The following is a 22608-nucleotide window of genomic DNA, read 5'->3' as shown; positions in this document are numbered from 1 at the left end:
AGAGTATTCGGTTGCTGGAAGACTTGCAGCAATTCATAATGTTCATGCATAAGAAAGGGTTAGCGCCACACACTATTAAGGGTAGGCTGCCGGCACTGGCTTTTCATGTGAAGATAAATCGATAAGGAAATTTTCATGATATTATAGGATAAGGAAATAGTTAGGGGGTGGCCTAAGGAGAGGTGGAGGGTATTTCATACCAGAGCTCCTAATTTTCCCATCTCTCTGGGTACTCACATGTGAGCGATATGCTAATTTTGTAGAGATCATTATTAGATGGTATTAAGGCAGCTGCCTTAAGAGCATTTTTCAGTGCCCTCAGGACCAGTGAGTTATGGGTAGGAGGGAAGACAGACACCTCTGGATTCGGAGGTACCTCAGAACCCTACCTAACGTATAGGCAGGGGCCATGCATGTTGTTGCAGGTTCTTAGGGTATGATGATTGGAAACACATAATGACTGTCGGATATAGTTTTGTTTAAGGGGCAGAGCATTATGCTGTCTCATCCCCATGTGTGAGGATCTAGGGCTTAGAGCTCAGGCAAGCATTGCCTGGATGGGGCTGTGCGGCACACAGTAGATGTCGACCTGTTCCCACCAGATGTACTGGTAATTCACCTTGGAGACAATGGTCTGTCTGTATCATCAGGTAAGGTATTGATCCTGGACATTCGGCAAGGCCTTAAGTGGTTGTATGCCAAGTATACTGTGATGCAGATCGTGTAGTCCAGGATCCTTCCGTGGTTAGCCTGACAATTTTTTTAAAAAAATCAAGCAATTGTATAGTGCCAAGAGAGTGGAATGGAGACCATGAGGTGCACTGTGATGAAATATTGGCACCAAAGCTGTACTAACATCAATTGAAACAATACTGAGCAACAAAACAAATACACTAATTTCATATTTTAAATGAGTGAGCTTCTGAATATTTGTTCTGTATTTTTTAATATATATTTTAAAATATTTTAAATATATGTAATTCAAAAAGAATTACTATTCTTCTTGTGCCCCCATTGTTACAACTGGCACAGAATCTACTTGGAAGCATGATTCTAATAAGCCTATACGGCCAGGAAGGAGTTAAAAAGTTTAGAAGTTAGCTAAGATTCAGTTAATTTATGTCTTGATTGACATATTGAAACATTCAGATTGTGACAAATGTGCAGCTGATTTCCCCTTTAAAATTTCTGTCACACTGTTTGGTCTCAGAAATTCTGAGAGAATGTTCACTGAAAGCGCTAAGACAAAACACAACTATCTGTTTTTCTAAGTAAAGGGGAATGTTTTAAATACGCCTTACAAAATTATATGCTAATACCCTGAAAAGAAATGGCAAAATGTCCCACTTTCTGGAGGATTGTCACTCCACTACTTTCTTTAAATCAAACCTCTTGTTTGTTTTTTTCTTTTAAAGAAAATACTTCTTTTCAATCTGTCACTATGGCCTGTAGTTGCCTGCAACACTCCCTCCCCAACCAACAAATGCATCTAATGTTTCATTTTGTGAAGCTCCTTCTGGCAAACTTGAATCATGCATGCTCAGTGTTATAAAAAATTGGCTGTGTTTGCCTTTTTTGGAGGATCAGTATTTCAGTCCCTGCCGCCTAAATCCTTTCCATTTTTTTTAAAGCAGATGGTGCCAATTATTTTCTAACACAAAGCAAGATTGGTATTTTCAATTTACTCTTAGCGTTGTAGGGAAGCTGCTTGCCCGTGTGGTGCTGAAGAGGCTCCAGATGCTTGCAGACAGAGTCTATCCAGAATCACAGTGTGGATTTCGAGCTAATAGATCCACCACTGACATGGTATTCTCCCTCCGACAGTTGCAGGAGAAATGCAGGGAACAACAACAGCCACTCTTAGTGGCCTTCATAGATCTCACAAAAGCATTTGACTTGGTTAGCAGGGATGGCCTTTTTAAAATACTTCCCAAGATTGGATGCCCACCTCGTCTCCTTAACATCATCAGATCCTTCCATGAGGGAATGAAAGGCACTGTAGTTTTTGACAGCTCAACATCAGATCCCTTTGACATCTGAAGTGGAGTGAAACAGGGCTGTGTCCTCGCACCAACCCTGTTTGGGATCTTTTTTGCTGTCATGCTGAGGCATGCCTTTGGAACTGCAACAGAAGGTGTCTATCTCCGGACTAGATCAGACGGAAAGCTCTTTAATCTCTCCAGATTGAGAGCAAAGACCAAAGTCCAACTGAAATGCATGCGGGACTTCCTCTTTACAGATGATGCAGCCATTGTTGCTCACTCTGCTGAAGACCTCCAACAACACATGAATCGTTTCAGTAAGGCCTGTCAGGACTTTCGACTAACAATCAGCCTGAAGAAAACACAAGTCATGGGCCAGGGCGTGGACTCACCTCCTATTACCATCTCCACACAAGAATTGGAGGTTGTTCATGACTTTGTGTACTTTGGCTCAACCATCTTTGACACCCTCTCCCTGGATGTCGAACTGGATAAATGCATTGGCAAAGCAGCTACCATGTTCTCTAGACTCACAAAGAGAGTATGGCTCAATAAGAAGCTGACGACACATACAAAGATCCAGGTCTATAGAGCCTGTGTCCTGAGCACACTCCTGTACTGCAGTGAGTCCTGGACCCTTTGTGCACGTCAGGAGAGGAAGCTGAACACCTTCCATATGCGTTGCCTCTGACGGATTTTTGGCATCACCTGGCAGGACAAAGTTCCAAACAGAGTAGTCCTAGAATGAGCTGGAATATTCAGCATGGATACATTACTGAAACAGCGACGTCTATGTTGACTTGGGCACGTTGTGAGAATGGCTGATGGTCGGATTCCAAAGGATCTCCTGTATGGAGAATTAGTGCAGGAAAATCGGCCCAGAGGGAGACCACAGCTGCGATACAAGGATATCTGCAAGCGGGATCTGAAGGCCTTAGGAATAGACCTCAACAGATGGGAAACCCTGACATCTGACCGTTCAGCCTGGAGGCAGGCAGTGCTTCACGGCCTCTCCCAATTTGAAGAGACCCTTGTCCAGCAGGCCGTGGCAAAGAGGAAGTCACAAAAGCAGCAAAACCAGGGAGCTGGACAGGGGACAGATTGGATTTGTCTTCAGTGTGGAAGAGATTGCCACTCTCAAATTGGCCTCTTCAGCCACACTAGATGCTGTTCCAAGTCCTCCATACAGAGCACGACACCATAGTCTTTCGAGACTGAAGGATGCCTAACTAATGAGGGTGAAAGAGGAGAGCACAAAAATGGTCTGAAGCTCAACATTAAAAAAACTAAGATCATGGCCACTGGTCCCATCACCTCCTGGCAAATAGAAGGGGAAGATATGGAGACAGTGACAGATTTTACTTTCTAGGGCTCCATGATCACTGCAGATGGTGACAGCAGCCCCGAAATTAAAAGATGCTTGCTTCATGGGAGGAAAGTGATGAAAAACATAGACAGCATCTTAAAAAGCAGAGACATACCTTGCCGACAAAGGTCCGCATAGTTAAGCTATGTTTTTTTCAGTAGTGATGTATGGAAGTGAGAGCTGGACCATAAAGAAGGCTGACCGCTGAAGAATTGATGCTTTTGAATTGTGCTGCTGGAGGAGATACTTGAGAGTCCCCTGGACTGCAAAGAGAACAAACCTATCCGTTGTTAAGGAAATCAACCCTGAGTGCTCACTGGAAGGACAGATCCTGAAGCTGAGGCTCCAATACTTTGGCCATCTCATGAGAAGACTCCCTGGAAAAGACCCTGATGTTGGGAAAATGTGAGGGCAGGAGGAGAACAGGACAACAGAGGATGAGATGGTTGGACAGTGTCATTGAAGCTACCAGTATGACTTTGACCCAAGGAGGCAGTGTAAGACAGGAGGGCCAGCCGTGCTCTGGTCCATGGGGTCACGAAGAGTCGGACATGACTCAACAACTAAACAACAACAACAACATGTGATCTCTGAAATACTACAGAATGGTAACATAATGTTGTGTAACCAAAATTACCATCTCTTTTACTCTAATAAGACAGGAGAGTCCAAGCAACTTGTTAATCCACAATTGCTCTTCAGAAGTTAGACTTACATGAATCTTAAAAAGAAAGCTTATTTTCACTTTTACTGGGGTACTTGAACATTCACTGGTAATGGTTTACCTTTGTTTTCTGCACATTTCTATGACTAATGGATCTAATTTAAATGATACATTGTGGCTCACATGTTAATACAGGGAAGTAATGAATATGGAATTCAAAATGATCTTCAACAATGAAATAACTCTACTCATTGAGCCCATTTCACTGGCAGTAATTTAACCGAAGGGAGTGTGTTGATTAAGGATTTAATTGAGCTTTGTATATGTGTTGTTGTGTATCACAATAGTTTGAAACTGTCATAATTTACTTTTTAAAAATGTGTTCAGCTATGTGGCAAATAAGACTAACTGTTCATTACCAGACTTCTTTTAAAAAAAACTATGTTCATCCCATTTTATTACCATATTATACTTTATGATAAAAGTTAATTTTATTGTCATAAACCTGTTTTGCAACACCTATGATGTTTCCTCCATTCCAGAACATTGCTGTCCTAATACCCATACAAGGAATAAAATACACATCGGTCTTCTTACACGAGAACACACAGTTTTTCATACAGTTCTTCAACATCAATAAACTATGGAAAGTAGCATGAATCTGGGATCTATGTGAGCAGTTCCTACTTTGTATATAAGATTCTATGCATAGTAAACAGAAGGTGAACCGGTTGTTTCTGAACAATGCAAAGAGACTAAAGACACCCATAGCACCATCTAGGCATTTTTGGCTGAAAGTAAGCACTCCACCATACATATCAACTATACAGGTACACAATGCTATTCTCATAAAATTCAGTATAGTAAATTATAGATTTATATATTAAAGGAAAGATTAAGAAAAGGCAGAATTACTATGGATTGTAATAGAACTTACTTGCACATACATCTGAGTGCAAGGCTGCCAGCCAGATTATGAATTTTCAACTCTCACACACCCCCAGTTCCCCCTTTTTTTTCTGCACACTCAGAGTCCCTTTCGGACATGACATGTACTTTTCACCCTTTTTCACTGCCACCAGAGGATATGTTCCTCACTGTACCAAATATGACTATTAGATCAGTGTTGTCCAATATAACAATGTTTATTTATGGGTTTGTAGGTAAATTATATAAAGAAAATAATGGATGGTCTTTTATTATTCATTCAATAAACGTTGCTTTGATTACATTTACTTTTGCTTATGTAGATTCACTTTAATCAAGGTATTTATGTATTCAACTAATTACTTATTTCTTAACACTTTTAACTATTTCCAATCTTAACCTCATAAACTTTCCAAGACTTGTCCTTTATCTCTCTATTACTCTTCTCTCTAACACAACCACGGCACTAACTGCCTAAACTGTCTTTAATTGTTTTTCTTTCTCCTTTTATTTCCCTGGTTCTGCCCTTCCTGTCATGTCATAGGCTCCCATATCAGAACTCTGACCTGACTGACAGGAGTGTTCTGAGAGCTGTCCGTCACATACCTCCCCCCTTGGAAAGGTTTGTGCCATGGGGTAACATCTAAAGTGGGTTACCTTCATGCACAACAATTGCAATTTCTTACCATTTCCATGCAACCATTTGATATATATCTCTCTATATACTTATTCTTATAACACATTTACCATCTTATTAATATTTAACTTTATATTTAATTTACCTTTATCATTATATAACTCTTTTCTTTTCATCATCCATTTCACCAGCTTTACTTAGTATTTATTTCTATATATTTACATTTTTAATCATTTTTCATTTTAATACACTTTTAAAGCCTTTAATTTTGAACAGTTTGCATTGTATTACATTTACATTTTCATTTATTTACTACTTGCCATTAATTTTAACACTACATTGCATTACTTTATATTTCGACCTATGAACATAACCAGAACCTTTGATTATAGTATCACTTCTAATATTTGTCATTACAGGCTTTTCTTCTTCACTCTTCAGCTTTCTGATAATGCATCTCATTGCTTTCTGTTATCCATTGGGTCTTCAAGACCAGGTGTCTGCAATCTTATTCTGAATCTTTCTTTTGCTTTGGGTCTAACAATTAAAGTCTTTCAGATTTTGTGTTCCTCTTACAAGTTTGTTGGTTTTGTATTTCACAGTTTGTAACCTCACATAGAGTTTCTTTCTTTGCAATGTTCAATCAATTGACACTCTCGCCTTCCAGTTGTCAAATAAATGTCTCTCACCTGCTCGGTCTTTCTTGTTGTTTGCCTGGCTCAGCACGGTTCCTGGTTCAAATCTGACACATCAGTGATGATGGTGAAGTCACTCCGGAACTCTGGACCTCTCACAACACGACTGGCCATTACTGCAGTCTGCAACTTCTCGAAGGTCTCCTGGCATCCGCTCAACCACAGGAACCTCTCAGCTTTTCTCTTGGCTTTTACATTTTCTACAGGAGAAGCTATATCTCTGGAATTGACTACCCAGTAGCCTGCTATCCTTTTCAAAACTTTTACTCTTGCTTCTTTTATTTGTTCTATGAGCAGAGTAAAGTTTATTACTATTTTCTCCAGGTTATAATAGTGCACTCTTCTTCCTTCCCAGTATGGCCATTCATATTTTCTTTTGAGCTTTTCTCTTTTTTTCATATAGCATAAAATTTTCTTTCTAGCACCAAAATCTTTTCAGATAAACTTGGACCATTTTTCTACTTTCCCCTCTATCTTTCTGAATCTTGTAATTTCCTTCTTTCATTTTGGTTATAATTTTAAAAGGACCTGACCAATTTAATTGTAATATATTTCCTAGTATTGGTCTTAACATCAAGAATTCCTCTGTATGATAGAACGATATTTCACTAGCATTTTTAATGTTTTTTCTGGACAAAACTACTTTCCTTGGGTTTTCTTTTAATCATACAACCTGCTTCAGACCATTTATTAAGTTGACTTTCCAGGAAACTTTTTCTTCCCCAACTTTCTTTAGTTGTTTTAGTTGGTACTTCATGACTTTCTGGTGGTTGTGTATATATGAAACTATTAATATGCTTTATCCAGTTCAAACCCCCTCTATCAACTACAGACTTTTCTAAGTATACCTGAGTCAGTGGACTGAAACTCTTATTAGATTTTTCAATATAATCTTTGCGAATATTATTTATCTTCTTTTCCTCACTCTTGGAATTTTCACTAGAGATTTTCACTAAGTCTTTCTTAGCTATTCCTGCTACTTGAGGTCTCACTTTTAACTCAGGATCTCCCTGTCTTTGGTAAATGTCATAACTTTGACCATATGATTTTATTTGTTTCTCCATCTTTGGCCAGTAATAACTTTGCACTATCCCCTGCTCTATGCATTTGACTCCAAAATGACCTTCAAATGAGTCTAAATATCCTTTTTCTTATTATTTGCTCTCTATATTTAAAAGGGATAACCAGTTGTTTGTGGATATTTCCCCTCCCCTTTTAGGGTTTATCATAACCTCTCTATATAATAAATCTCTGTCCACTACAAAATTTTCAGGGAATTCAGGGGTTACTGGTTCTTCTTTGACTATATTAAAACATTGCTGCAAAGCAGAATCCTGTTCTTGTTCTTGTTTAAAATGTTTTTCTGAGAATTTGTTACAGCTACTACTTCAGCTATTTCAGTTTACTTCCTCTTAAGTCTGTAATGATATGTGTTTTTGAAGCTATAGCGTGTTTCTTAGAATGGGTGATGTAGTCATGTAATTGTCTTAATGGCATCCATTTTGAATCAATATCTGTGTCTGTGAAAGAAATTTCAAGATGCTGTTTTCGTGTTCCTAGCTTTCAGTCCTTATCTGGTTGCTAGGAGGCCAAAGAGAAGAACCTCTTGGAGTCATAACATTCCACCAGTAACATAAATAACACCTGCAGATTCTCATGTGAAACTGAGGTGGGACAAGACACTTTTTTCTTGTTCCTGATTGGTTATCCTGAAGAAGAGGGAGAAGGGGGAATGGAGTCGTGAGTTGTAAAATGAAGAGTTGCTGAGAAAGAGGATGGCTTTAGCTTTTTCCCTATAATCAATTTGGAGCCTTATTCTAAAATGGAGTCTTTTCCCTAAAATGGATTAGAATCTTTTTTCCCAACATGGACCTGATGGACTAATGGACTATACAGTTCCTGATGGACTATGGAATCACTGGATACGTAAGAATGTACTTTTCTTTAAGAGAGGGAAGGCATAGCCTTACCTATAGCTTAATGTTCATTTCATTATTTTATTTTTCTAGCTGGAGTTTGTGGAGTATTCTAATGACTTGGTTGGAAATGTTACTAAATGCTTTACTTTGCAATAAACTGAATTCTATCTAGAACTATATTTTCTTAATAAAAGCACTAATGCTTAAGATCTATTGTTTGGTCTCTTGAACAGAACAGCCTGAATGATTATTTTGCTACCTATTAATTGGCCATGTATTTGCTACCAGAGCCCATCATTTACCTGAGTTCTAACTCATGGTTTGTGTTGTGTTTCTTTCTGTTTCTTTAACAAAGGGGGTAGACTTGAAGAAGGGGATCAGTGCAGTTGCCAGGCTGAGTTTGGGCTCATCTTAGCTAATTTGGAACTGACTAATTTGGAATCTCTCTATTCCGAGCTTGTCTAATCTCTCCGGAGATGGATGAAGCTTACAAAGTCTTCCCCATGAACCTCATTATTCTCACCACGATTTTCTATCTTTTGTCTCTGTGAGTGTATATTGATCAAAACACTTTTGACATGCTCAGTTAAATCTAGCCCAATTAAACAAGGTGAAGGGATCTGGTTTGTAATAGCTACTTTCCACATACCAGTCCACCCTTTATACAGTGGTGCCCTGCATAACGAGCGATTCATTTAACGATGAATTCGCATAGCGATTGTTTTTTGTGATCACAAAAGCAATCGCATTGCGATGTTTCCAATGGTAAAACATTGCTTTGCGATGATCAGTAAGCGTTTCGCTTACCGATTTTCGCATAGCGATGTTTTTAACAGCTGATCAGCAGTTCCAAAATGGCTGCCGGGTAAAGAAAATGGCCGCCCGCTGTGTTTTCACGCCCTTTCCTCGCTTACCTGGCAGCAAAATGGCGGCCGCATGGAGGATTTCCGCAGAACGGTCAGTTTTTTGCCCATAGGAACGCATTAAAAGTGTTTTAATGCGTTCCTATGGGCTTTTTTTGCCCCACATAGCGACGATTTTTTCGAAATGGATTATGCGGGGCACCACTGTAGTTTATATGTACTTTAGCCACAGGTAGATTAACTAACTCTTTCCCAATCCCTTTTACTGTAATTTTTTTTCCTTTTGAATGATATTTTCCTGTAGAATAATATCTATATGGCAGATAGTTATCTGAGAACAAGAGTCTCTTAATGCTAAATATTTGGTATTATCAATGTAAATATTTTCACCAGAACATCTCATCAACTCCATGTTGCTTTCTATAAAGTAGCATTGAACAATCTCTGCCATAGGTGGCAGTTGTTCCTGATACTCTGTTTTGTCAGTTAAAACTCCATCTTGAACTGCCTCAGAGGTTGGTTTTTTTCCATAGTCTGCTGTTGGACATAGTAAACCTTCTTTGGCCCACTTCCCCCTGCTTTCTGTTTACTAAATTCTTTATTACTAGATTTTAAACATTATGAAATAAAATGCCCTTTTTCTTCACATCAGAAGCACACTTTCACCTTTCTTTGTTCAAGATCTAGGGATTTTTCTCCCTTTCCTCCAACGCTTTTATTTTTCTGTTGGTACTGCTCTGAGGGTCTGTCTCTAAAATGGCTTCCAGTTGCCTGCTTGTATTTGTGCTAATCTCTGGGCTCTTTCTTTCTGTCTTCCCAGTTTCTACCACCCAATTTTATTTCAGACAATGTTGGGTTTTTAATTTCAGATATAAAATCTGCTGTCCCACTTGCTTATTGAACTGTTTTTGGCTGTTTGTCCCTGACTAAATATCTTAGTTCACCTGGCAGCACTGAATAAAATTGTTCTAAACCTATGATGTTCTTCATATCCTCTATTGTTTCAGCTCCAGCATCTTCTAGCCATTTTTCCAAATATTTGACTAGATTAGCCCCAAATTGAGTATATGATTCCTCTGGATTTTTAATTTATTGTCTAAATTTCCTTCTGAGATGTTCAGTATTTATTCCATATCTTGAAAAAAACTAGTTTCTTGAAGGTTTCATAGTCTCTAGCTTGTTCTTGCAGCATCTGAGAATATATTTCAGCCAATTCTCCACTTATTTGTGATCTTAGTATGATCATTTTCTCTTGGGTTGTAATTTTAAAGTCCCAGCATGCCCTGTCAAAAGAAATGAGAAAAGCTTCAGGATTATCACCCTTTCTGAATTGAGGAAATTTCTTCAAGTCTACGTTTATTAAATTATCTTGATTATCAGTTGAATTATTGTTATTATTATTTAGGGCTGTTAATTCTAATTGTTTCATTTTTAATTGGTGTTCCATTTCTTTTTCCCTCATGGCCATTTCTTTTTCTCTCATTTCCATTTCTGTCTTGCTTCATCTCTTTCTCTTATTTCCAGCTGTCTCTTCTCTGCTTCAGCCCTTTCTCTTATTTCCAGCTGTCTGGCCTCAGCCTCAGCTCTAGTTTTTCTTTCTATCTGCTTTAACTGAAATTCCTGTTCGTTCTCTAATTTCCATTTTTAAACTCTAGGGAGTTTTCTCTCCCTGATGCACCCTCCTATTCCACTGCTATAGGAACTTAATTTCCCTCAACTTCCTGAGGTAACCCTTGTTGTATCTCCTCAGGATCAGCTTCTTCCATCACAATCTTTTTTCCACTTTTAGGAGACATAAGTACATGTATTTATTAGGATTAGTGGGTTTATTCCACAGAGAGATTTATTCAAACAAAGCAAAGCCTCAGTTTAAAGTGCTTTTTCCTGTTCTGTGTTAGAGAGAAATTTATACTTTGTAGCTTCCCACTGACAGCCATGGATTTGCTACTTTGTTACTTTTAGACACCTAGCCTCACTGTTCCTTGTATGATACACTGTTTATTTTGGCCTCCAGCCACCCAGCTATTTCAGCTTACTTTTATTTTTCTGTGTTCCAAGCCCCTCTGCTTGGTCCAGTTCCCTCAGATGTGTGTTTTACTTTGGCTTCTGTTTTGTCCCCTTCAGCACTCCCTTCTTAGACCCTTGAATCCAAAGCTAGCCCACTGGTCTTTCAAAATCTTGAGGCAAATCTCTAACAGAAATTTTTCCCTCAGAGTCTTCCCCATCTTAGTCCCCAATCTGCGTTTAGGAGCCCCTCCACTAAGCTTTTTCCATAAGCTCTAGAGAGGTTCCCTATTCCATCCATGACAGGCCTCCCTGACTAATAGGTATCTTTGACTGAGGGGACTTTATTCTTGTCTTTGGCTGTACTGGACTCTATTTGAATCACACCGCTGCTACCACTTTATGTCACACACACCCAGTTCCCCTGTTTGTTTTTCTGCACACCCAGGTTCCCTTTCAGGCATGACATGTACTTTTCACCCCTTTTTGCTGCCACCAGAGGATATGTTCCTCACTGTACCAAATATGACTATTAGATCAGTGTGGTCCAATATAACAATGTTTATTTATGGGTTTGTAGATAAATCATGTAAGCCTATCAGCTCTCCTAAGAGATTACTGAAGGTTGGAATAGAGAGGTTCCAGGTCCAGTTGACCCCTATTTGAGTTGAGATGAGTCCTTGTCTCAACCAGGCTGTCCCACTGGCACCCTTTCCCAAGTCTATCCCCAATTAAAAACCACTAAGAAACCAGATTATAATTATGAGTCTTAGAGTCATCCAGAACTCTCAGAACTCAGGAAAATACTGGACTCAAAGTAGCATAGTTTGTGGCTTGTAAATAATCAAATTAAGTATGGTAGCAGGTTACCTGTTCAAGAGACCAAGCATAAGTTTTAAGTACTATTGTTTTATTAGAAAAATAAAGATTTAGATCAATTCAGTTTGTTGCAAAGCATAGCATTCAGAAACATTTCCACTACTAAGGCAGTTAGAATTTAGCAAATTCGGAGAGGAGGGGAGGAGCCGCAAGCAGCGAAAACAGGGGAATTCCAGAGCTCTGGATTCTCCTGGGTTTACTCCGAGACAGAGGAAAACCCCCCCGAGAAGGAGGGGGCGAGTTCCCACGGGAGAGTGGGGCTTGTTTGCAAGTGGGGGCTTCGGAACCACCGAATCACAGATGGCAGTCTGTTTTTTGGAAGAGTTCCTGTCCTGCAATGCGACCTGTCTCGTGAAGTCGCCATTTATGGTGAGTTAGCTGTTCGGAGGGGGAGGCATCGAGATTTATGATCTGACTGCAGAACAAAGATAAGTGGACTACTGTTAAACCACAGCAAGTAATAAGTATAAATCTATTATTGGTAACCTGATGAGAAGTGTTGATGCCTTGAAGACCGAAGTTTTCTCCACCTACACCACAGTGCGGAAATGAAACCAACTGCTTTTCTTCTTTCTCCCTTCTGAACCCTCCCCCTAGAGAAACTGGCTTCTTAGAACTCTAAATAACTCCATACAACTTAACCTAAGTGACTCTGTATCAGGCACAAGGCGGTTAATCACCCCATTACAAGACTTTAAGTGTGGATTAGTCAATAAATCACTTGGGGAATTTGAGCAATTAACCTGTCGATGACTACGGACATGGAAGGAGGGGGAGAATCACCATCGGAACTCATGACGTACTATCTTAAGGAACTTCTTCAAGAATTCCAATTGAACATCATTAACCATTTTAAGAGGCAAATTGACCTGATTAGAATAGATCTGGACATGACTCCTTCTGCTCAGCAAGGAGAGATCTACAGCAAAGATAAAGAACTTAGACAAACTCTCGGGGAACAGCTTCTCACGCGGGAGAGGGAGGTTGCTTCCCAGCAGGACGGAACCATTAAGAAGCAGCTGCTGTCATTGGAGACTGGCGAGGAGAAGAGAGACATTCCTTTTTTCCAAAAGATGGCAAAAAAAGACAAAAGGGGGGCGGGGAAGGGAGTATGTATATCAAGATTGTTTTGATAAGAGGAAATGCAAAGAGAGGGAATTGGGTGAAGCTGCAGGCAGAACTTCATGACCAGGGACCATATATTACCCTACTCCAAAATCGTATCACTGACTGTATTGGGGAAAAACTAGTTAATTGTTTTGAGGATGTTTTGGAGAAATATTATAGATGTCATTTTAAAACTGGAAAATACTTTGTATAATACTCTGTATAATGATGACTAAAAGGCCAATCCCAGTTTCACGACACTGGAGGTGATAAATAAAAACTAGAAAGGAGGAAGTTACTTGCTGAACAAATAACAGAAATCAATTGACTGAAGATATATAAGCAAATTTGGCCAGATATGAATTCTGGAGACTAGATGATGATGAACAACAATATTAGGTGTTTTCCTTGGAGGCATGTATATGGGAATATCAAATATGTATGAACTATAAGAGTGCTTAGGCTTACAATGATGAGAGTCAGATGGATGGTATGCAGATGAGGGAATACATAATACCTTTTTATAGAGTTAGGATGGTTAGACACTCTATTAGATATATAAAATAGAGATGTGGAATATAGCATGTGCAGATGCACATGGATATATTATTTCTGTAGTCAGAGGTTTATACAATAGTTAAGCTGGTATGGGAAATGCCTCACCACTGTATATTTTGTTAGTCCTGTATGTTTTGTTAGTTTCTTTGTGTCATTGATCTGTAGGTACTTCTGGTTTGTTATTTGGTTCCTTTTTTGTATTTGTCTTTGTAGGTATGTATGTCATAAAAATAATAAAATGTTAAAAAACTAGAAAAAAACTTAGCAAATTCCAGCTACAAAAATAAAATAAGAAAATTACTAAGAAAAATAGGTAAGGTTAAGCCTCCCCCTCTATTCTCCTACTACGAACTACATCCTAGCAAATTTCTGGTAACTCCAAGTCCATTCAAAAATCAAAAATCCATGGTAAAATCCATTAATCCAAAAAATGAGTTTAAAAAGAGTCTCTCTCTGTGTAACATCCTGTCATTTTCTTCACACACTGGAGACACCCCCTTCTTCACTCTCCACTGGTGTAAACTAATCAGGACGAAGGACTATCTCCCTCCACCTCCTTTTCTTTTTTCTTTTTAATTTTTTTAATTATATAAATCCAACCATATTAATTTAACATTGTGTCACCAGGGTACAGCTTATGATCATTTGTAAAACAACTGCTACACACATTACCCTCTTAATCTATACAACATTCTTCTAACCATTGTTAGTATAAGTCCCATGTTTGATAATATTTGATAATATGGAGTTTGGCTCCATCTCCCTCTGTTTTCCAGGACTAGGCCCTGCTACTCCTGATTGCCTCACCCCCCCTAACATCAGCCACCTGGCTTAGGGTGAGTGAAGGCTTTTAAGCCGAAGGTGTTCTCAGGGCCTCACCGGACCAACATTCCTGCCTTTGGGGGAGTGGAAGATCTTCTGCCTGCCACAATCTCACTGGGTGAGAGACAGTAAGAACTGTGGCTGGGCTGTTGTCAAGTGCCATCCGGAGTTTGGCTCCATCTCCCTCCGTTTTCCAGGACTAGGCCCTGCTACTCCTGATTGCCTCACCCCCCCTAACATCAGCCACCTGGCTTAGGGTGAGTGAAGGCTTTTAAGCCGAAGGTGTTCTCAGGGCCTCACCGGACCAACATTCCTGACTTTGGGGGAGCGGAAGATCCTCTGCCTGCCACAAACTCACTGGGTGAGAGACAGTAAGAACTGTGGCTGGGCTGTTGTCAACTGCCATCCAGAGTTTGGCTCCATCTCCCTCCGTTTTCCAGGGCTAGGCCCTGCTACTCCTGATTGCCTCACCCCCCCCAACATCAGCCACCTGGCTTAGGGTGAGTGAAGGCTTTTAAGCCGAAGGTGTTCTCAGGGCCTCACCGGACCAACATTCCTGCCTTTGGGGGAGCGGAAGATCTTCTGCCTGCCACAATCTCACTGGGTGAGAGACAGTAAGAACTGTGGCTGGGCTGTTGTCAACTGCCATCCGGAGTTTGGCTCTATCTCCCTCCGTTTTCCAGGACTAGGCCCTGCTACTCCTGATTGCCTCACCCCCCCTAACATCAGCCACCTGGCTTAGGGTGAGTGAAGGCTTTTAAGCCGAAGGTGTTCTCAGGGCCTCACCGGACCAACATTCCTGCCTTTGGGGGAGCGGAAGATCCTCTGCATGCCACAATCTCACTGGGTGAGAGACAGTAAGAACTGTGGCTGGGCTGTTGTCAACTGCCATCCGGAGTTTGGCTCTATCTCCCTCCGTTTTCCAGGACTAGGCCCTGCTACTCCTGATTGCCTCACCCCCCCCAACATCAGCCACCTGGCTTAGGGGGAGTGAAGGCTTTTAAGTGTGGAAGGCTGTGGGGGGGGGAAATATTGGGTATTGGTTAGTGAGAGTGAGTTGTTTGTCCCGCTCCCTGGCTGGCTGGTCGCCATGTTGGATCTCCAGGGGACGGGACTTTTTCTAAGACTGCTTCACTCACTCTCCCTTTCTTGGACCATCTGCAAAGACGCTCTGCCCCCACACAAAGGACAGCGACTGAAACAACTTGGCTCACCTCCACGAGTAATACTCTTACTCCTCCTTCAACATCATCTTTAACACCAATATTCAAAATAACATCAAAACAGACATTGTTGAATGGACAAGGTTGTGTGGAGGAGGAGGGAGGATCAGGATTATATATGGGGCTTTAGTATGTGATTTCTCAATAATTTATTTTAATGTTACACAGGGGGTTCATAATGTTGGGATTTTTATTTTTATTTTTTGTAATTTTCCTGTTTTATTGCATATATTTGATTCATGTACCTGCTTTGTATCTAAGTTTGTTTGGTTTATTAATTTAGGTTAATTGGTCTCTATTTTTCTTTTTCTTTCTCTTGGATATGGAGTGGAAGGCCTGTTCGCCCAGCAGGGGATCTTTTAACATCCCTGTGATCACGGGTAGAGGGAGATATGGCGTTGGCACGGTCCCTACTCGTGTCAGTAGAACGATGGACAGATGTTTGAAAGTTGTTCATTGTTCTGAGACTGTGACCAAACCCCAATATCGATGTAGCCGGATCAGCCAGCCCTCCACTCTAAATCTGGTACTGTTGAATGCCAGGTCTGTAGCCAACAAACCTCAGGTGAGGATGCAGACCTGGCATGCATAACCGAGACGTGGATTAATGGGGAGGGGGGTCCTCCTCTGGCTCTCATCTGCCTGCCCGGTTATGCTGTCCAGCACCAGGGTAGACTGGAGGGGTGGGGCGGGGGAGTAGCCATTGTCTACAAATCCAACTTAGAGGTTACTAGGCGCTCCTCAGTGGTAAAGCCAGGTCTAGAGGCACTCCACGTGTCGATAGGGGCTAGGGATGGTATCGGGATTTTGCTGGGTTACCGCGCTCCCCGCGACCCAGCCACTTCCCTACTGGAGCTGGTCAACTTTGTCTCTGCGGCATTGTTGGGATCCCCGAGGCTTTTGGTCTTGGGTGATTTCAACGTGCATGCGGAGGCAGAGACCACAGGGCCAGCTCTTGAGTTCTTGGAAACCATGGCTTCCTTGAACATGTCCCAACATGTCATCAGCCCCACCCACGTGGGTGGCCATATGTTAGACCTGGTTTTTTCCACCAACTGGAGCGAGTGTGGTCTGGTGGTGACTGACCTTGTGTCGGTCCCCTTGTCATGGTCAGATCACCACCTAATAAAATGCAACCTCTCAGTGGCACTCCCCCCTCGCAGGGAGCAAGGACCTATTTCTATGGTCCGACCTCGAAGGCTACTGGACCCTGTTGGATTCCAGGAGGCCATGAGAGGTGTTCCGGCTGACCTGGCTGGCACTCCTGTCGAGGCTCTGGTTGACAGCTGGTCCATCGCTGCCACTAGGGCTATAGACACGATCGCACCTAAACGCCCTCTCCGGCTCAGAGCTCGGCCTGCGCCCTGGTTTAACCAGGAGCTCTGAGCGATGAAGCGACATAGGAGAAGGCTAGAGCATAGGTGGAGGAAGAACCCGACGGATTACAATTGGACAGCTGTCAGGGTCGCAACTAACCTTTACCTGACTAAGGTCAAGGCTGCATGTAGATCATTCTTCGCTAACCGGATAAGCGAAGCGTCCAACCAGCAGGCGGAGTTATTCCGTATAGTGCGTGACCTATCTGGAACTGGTTCAGGTGATAGGCCTCCCCCTAGTTTTTCCCCTGACCAGTTTGCAGCCTTTTTTAAAAATCTAAAGTGGAGGCCATCCGCCGGGAGCTCTCTCCATTTTTAAAAACAGTGAGTCGAGCAGAGATGTCCAGCGCTCCGTTTTACCCAGTGAATTTCGATTCTTTTCAGCCTGTAACGCCTGATTCCGTCTCCAGGGTGCTTGACCGCTGCCGAGCCACCACCTCCTCCTTGGACCCTTGCAGCCAGGCCGATAACAACAGAATGGGCCACAGTAATAATAAATGAGTCTTTCCTTGAGGGTAGATTTCCATCCGCCCTCAAGGAGACACTCATTAGGCCCATAAGAAAGAAACCTAGTTTGGCGGCGGACGAAATTGGCAATTATAGGCCTGCCGCCAATGTTTCTTTCATGAGCAAAGTGGTTGAGAGGGTGGTGGCCGATCAGCTCCAGGCTCACCTGGACGAAACAGATGCCCTGGATCCATTTCAGTCGGGCTTCAGGCCGCGCCACGGTACTGAGACGGCATTGGTCGCCCTGTACGATGACCTGCTGAGGGAGGCCGACAGTGGCAAAATCTCCCTGCTGGTCCTCCTCGACATCTCGGCGGCCTTTGATACCGTCGACCACGGTATCCTCCTGGGGAGGCTCTCTGAGTTGGGAATTGGTGGCTTGGCACTTGCCTGGCTCCGTTCCTTCTTGGGGGACCGTCCCCAGAGAGTTCAGCTTGGGGAGAGCGTCTCAGCCCCATGGAGTCTCAATTGTGGGGTTCCACAGGGGTCGATTATCTCCCCAATGCTGTTTAACATCTATATGAGGCCGCTGGGTGGGGTCATTAGGGGATGTGGGGCTTCGTGTCATCAATATGCCAATGACACCCAGCTCTATATCTCCTTTTCACCAACTGCAGGTGATGCTGTCCTTTCCCTTCAGCGTTGCCTGGGGGCCGTACTGCAATGGATGCAGGAGAACGGACTGAGGCTGAATCCAGATAAGACGGAAGTTCTGAGGGTGGGTGCCTCCGTGGTAGGTGGCTTGGGTGGCTCTCTCACATTTGGGGGGACCACCTTGGCCGTGAAGAGTGGGGTCCGCAGCCTCGGCATATATTTGGACCCGATGCTCACCATGGAAGCTCAGGTGGCATCGGTAGTCCGCACCGCATTTTTCCATCTTTGGCGGATTGCCCGGCTGCGACCCTATCTTGACATGGGGGCGCTCACTACCTTGGTGCATGCGCTCGTAATCTCAAGATTAGATCACTGTAACGCGCTCTACGTGGGGCTGCCTTTGAGGCTGACACGGAAACTTCAGGTGGTGCAGAATGCAGCAGCCAGGCTCCTTACAGGAGTGAGAAAATATCAACACATCTCTCCAATGCTGGCCGCATTGCATTGGCTGCCCATCTGTTTCCGTGTCAACTTCAAAGTTTTAATGCTTACTTATAAGGCCCTAAACGGTTTAGGACCTCGATATTTGGCGGAACGCCTCCTCCCACCAAGGTCTACCCAGATCACCTGCGCGAGTCAGGAGGTGAGGCTGAGGAGCCTGACGCCGAGAGAGGCCCGGAAGGAGAAGACACGAAACCGGGCCTTCTTGGTGGTGGCTCCTCGCCTCTGGAACAATCTCCCTCCGGCGATTCGCGCAGCCCCCACGCTGGGCACCTTTAAAACCCAATTAAAAACATGGCTGTTTATTCAGGCCTTCCCTCCAGCCAACTCTTGATTTTTTTCTTACTTTTCCTTTTTATCTTTACTGCTGTTCTTGTTTGATTATTATGTATTTGTCTATGTTTTATTATTTGATTTTATATTTGGAAGCCACCTAGAGTGGTCCGGTGGGCCAGATAGGCGGGGTATAAATTAAATAAATAAATAAATAAATAAATAAAATATTTTGTATCTTCTTTTCCTTTGATTTTCAGTGTTAGTCTGTCCATTATGACACAGTCCAATATCTTTTTAATTATTTCTTGATCTGTAGGTGTTCCTTCATTTTTCCAGTACTGTGCATAAATAATCCTCGCCGCTGTTAGAATATGCAGTATTAAATATACATTTTGTCTATCAACACTTTCTGGTATTATACCTAACAGAAAGAGCTCTGGCCTAAAATCTACATGCTTTTTGATTATTTTAACAAGCCATGTATGTATTTTGTTCCAAAAAATTTTTGCTTTATCACAAGTCCACCAGAGGTGATAATAGGTTCCAGTTTTTTTTATGACATTTCCAACATTTACTTGACCTGTTAGAGTACATCTTAGCCAATCTATCAGAAGGTAAATGCCATCTATAAAACATTTTGTATAAATTCTCTTTATAAGATGTTGCCATTGTCATCTTATAGTTTCTAGACCACAGCACTTGCCATTTTTCTAAGTCAATATTGTACCCAAAATTTTTTGCCCATTGAACCATCGTTTCTTTGACCTGTTCATCCTCCATTTTCCAATTTAGAAGGAATTTGTATATTTTCCTAATTAATTTATCATCTGATATTAACAATATTTGATCAAAAGTTGTCTGTTCTTTATAAAAATCATACATTTTTAGATCCCGTTCATATCTTGATTGTATTTGCATTATAGACCACCACGATGCATCTAACACCTGTTCTATAAGATCTTGTTTTGGCTTTAATCTCCTATCTTTGTCTAAAATATCTGTGTAAGTCAAAAATTTTCTAACATTCAAAAGGTTGGGATGAACAAATGCTTCTATGGGTGAAACCCATCCTGGTATTTTCGTATATATTTTCATTTTTATTTTTTCCCATATTATATATAGGGAGTTTCTAATATAATGGTTTTGAAAATACCTATGAGTTTTGGCTTTCTGATACCATAAAAAGGCATGCCAACCCAACTGTAGATCATGTCCTTCTAAATACAGAAGTCTCTTGTTTTTCAGACTAATCCATTCTTTCAGCCAAGTTAGAGCAGATGATTGGTAATATAAGGTCTAGTCCGGTAAGCCAAATCCTCCGTTTTCCTTGGATTCTTGGAGCATTTTTAGTTTGATTCTGGCTTTCTTCCCTTGCCAAATATATTGTAATATCACTTTGTTTAGATCGTCAAAATATTTATTCTCTATTTTCACTGGCACTGTTTGGAACAAGAAAAGGAGCTTTGGCAAAATGTTCATTTTGATTGTTGCAGTTCTTCCTAATAGTGATAGTTGTAGGTTTTTCCATTTTTCCAGGTCTATTTTTATTTGGTTAAGTAGTTTCATATAATTATCTTCTTTTATAGTTACACATCTAGCAGTTAAATATATTCCAAGGTACTTGACTTTTTTAACTATTTCTAAAACTGACATCTTTGAGAGTTGATTTTTTTGCTTGGTTGTTAAGTTTTTCACTATAACTTTAGTTTTTTCTTTATTTATCTTCAATCCTGCTACTTTCCCAAATTCATCGATTTTGTCCAGTAGTCTCAATGTTATTTCCAGTGGGTCTTCCAATATAAACACCAAGTCGTCTGCAAATGCTTGTAGTTTGTAGCTCTCGTCCTTTATTTTGGTACCTTTGATCTCTGGGTCGTTCCTTACATTCCTATTTAATACTTCCAGAGTTAATATAAATAGCAATGGAGAGAGTGGACATCCTTGTCTTGTGCCTTTTTTTATATTAATATTATCCGTCAGTTCACCATTTACAATTACTTTAGCTATTTGTTCATTGTAGATTGTCTCAATTACATTTGTAAAATTTTTGCCAAAATCCATAGCTTTTATTTGCTGCATCATAAATTGCCAGTTCACATTATCAAAGGATTTTTGGGCATCCAGGAAGATTAATGCCATTTGCTTCTCTGAATGTACCTCATAATATTCTAATATGTCCAAAATTATCCTTAGGTTATACCTTAGTTGTCTTTTTGGCAAAAATCCATTTTGATCTGAATGGATGAACTCCATTAAAAACTTTTTCAATCTTTCCGCTATAATCACTGCAAAGATTTTATAGTCCACATTCAACAATGATATTGGTCTAAAAATTTTTATATGTGTGGAGTCCGTATCTTCTTTTGGTATTAACGTGATATATGCCTCTAACCATGTCTTGGGTATTTTAGCTTCTAGTAGGACTTCATTGCAGACCTCTTTTATTGGTAAGCTTATTATATCTTGGAAGGATTTATAAAATTCCGCTGGTAATCCATCTGGTCCTGGAGTCTTATCATTTTTTTTGTTTTTTAATTGCTTCTGTTACTTCCATCATTGTTATTTTCTCATTTAGGGGATTTTAAAAGTTTTCTGGTACTTTAGGGAGATTTGCCTTTTTAATATATTGTATTATCTTTTCAAGAGAAGCTTCTTGAGTGTCATAGAGATTAGCATAATATTCTTTAGTTTTTTTTATTTGCTCTTTTTTATATTGGAGGTCTCCGTTTTGGTCTTGTAGCTTCGTTATCAGTCTTTTTTGCTTTTCTTTTTTCAATCTATAGGATAGCCATCTTCCAGGTTTATTGGCATTCTCGAAGAAATTTTGTTTAGCTCTTTTGACTTGTTGAGCTAGTTCTTCTGATTTTATTAAGTTTAATTTATGTTTGACTATCTCCATCTGGTTTTTAAGAGTTTTCTTCTGCGGTTCTTTTTGTAGCTCTAACTCCAGTTTTTTGAGTTCTTCTTTCAGTTTTGTACGTTGTTGGTTTTTTCTTTTGTTCCTCTTGGCTATGTATGATATCGCCAATCCTCTAAAGTATGCTTTAGCTGTATCCCAGATTGTTTGCAGGGATGTTTCCTCTCTTTTATTCTCTTTGAAAAAGAATTCCATTTCCTTTTTAGCTCTTTCCACAAATTCTTTATCCTTCAAAATTTCCTGATTTAAAGTCCATCTTGTCTTTCTCTCTCCTTTCCACCGCATTTTCATTGGATTATGGTCTGCCCAAATATTGGTTTCTATTTCTACTTCCTGTGTTTCAGTTTTTAATTCTGAGGATAGCCAGATCACATCTATTCTCGACCAGGATTCATGTCTATTTTTGAGTAGAAGGTAAATTGAGAGCTTTTAATATTTGTTTCTCTCCATATATCTTGTAGTCCTAGTTCTTCTGCCATCTGAAAGAAAACGTTTGGCAGTCTTCTCCTTCCCTTTTTCCCTTTTTGGCCATTTTTATAATCTAATCTCTCGTCTACAATTGCATTAAAGTCACCTAATATGCAAATATTTTGGTATTCTTTTTCCAATATTGTTTTGTATAACTTACGTTAGAATTTTTCTTGTTTACTATTAGGTGCATATATTGCTATCATCAAGACCTTTTTTTGATTTATTGTTATTTCTACCATTAAGATTCTCCCTTCTTCATCAGAATAGATATGTTTAGAGTTTAACTTTTCCTTCACATACAAAGCTACTCCTCTTTTCTT

The sequence above is a fragment of the Pogona vitticeps genome, chromosome 3 (assembly GCF_051106095.1).
Source record: "Pogona vitticeps strain Pit_001003342236 chromosome 3, PviZW2.1, whole genome shotgun sequence".
Taxonomy (NCBI): domain Eukaryota; kingdom Metazoa; phylum Chordata; class Lepidosauria; order Squamata; family Agamidae; genus Pogona; species Pogona vitticeps.
Note: the sequence above shows the minus strand (reverse complement) of the source record.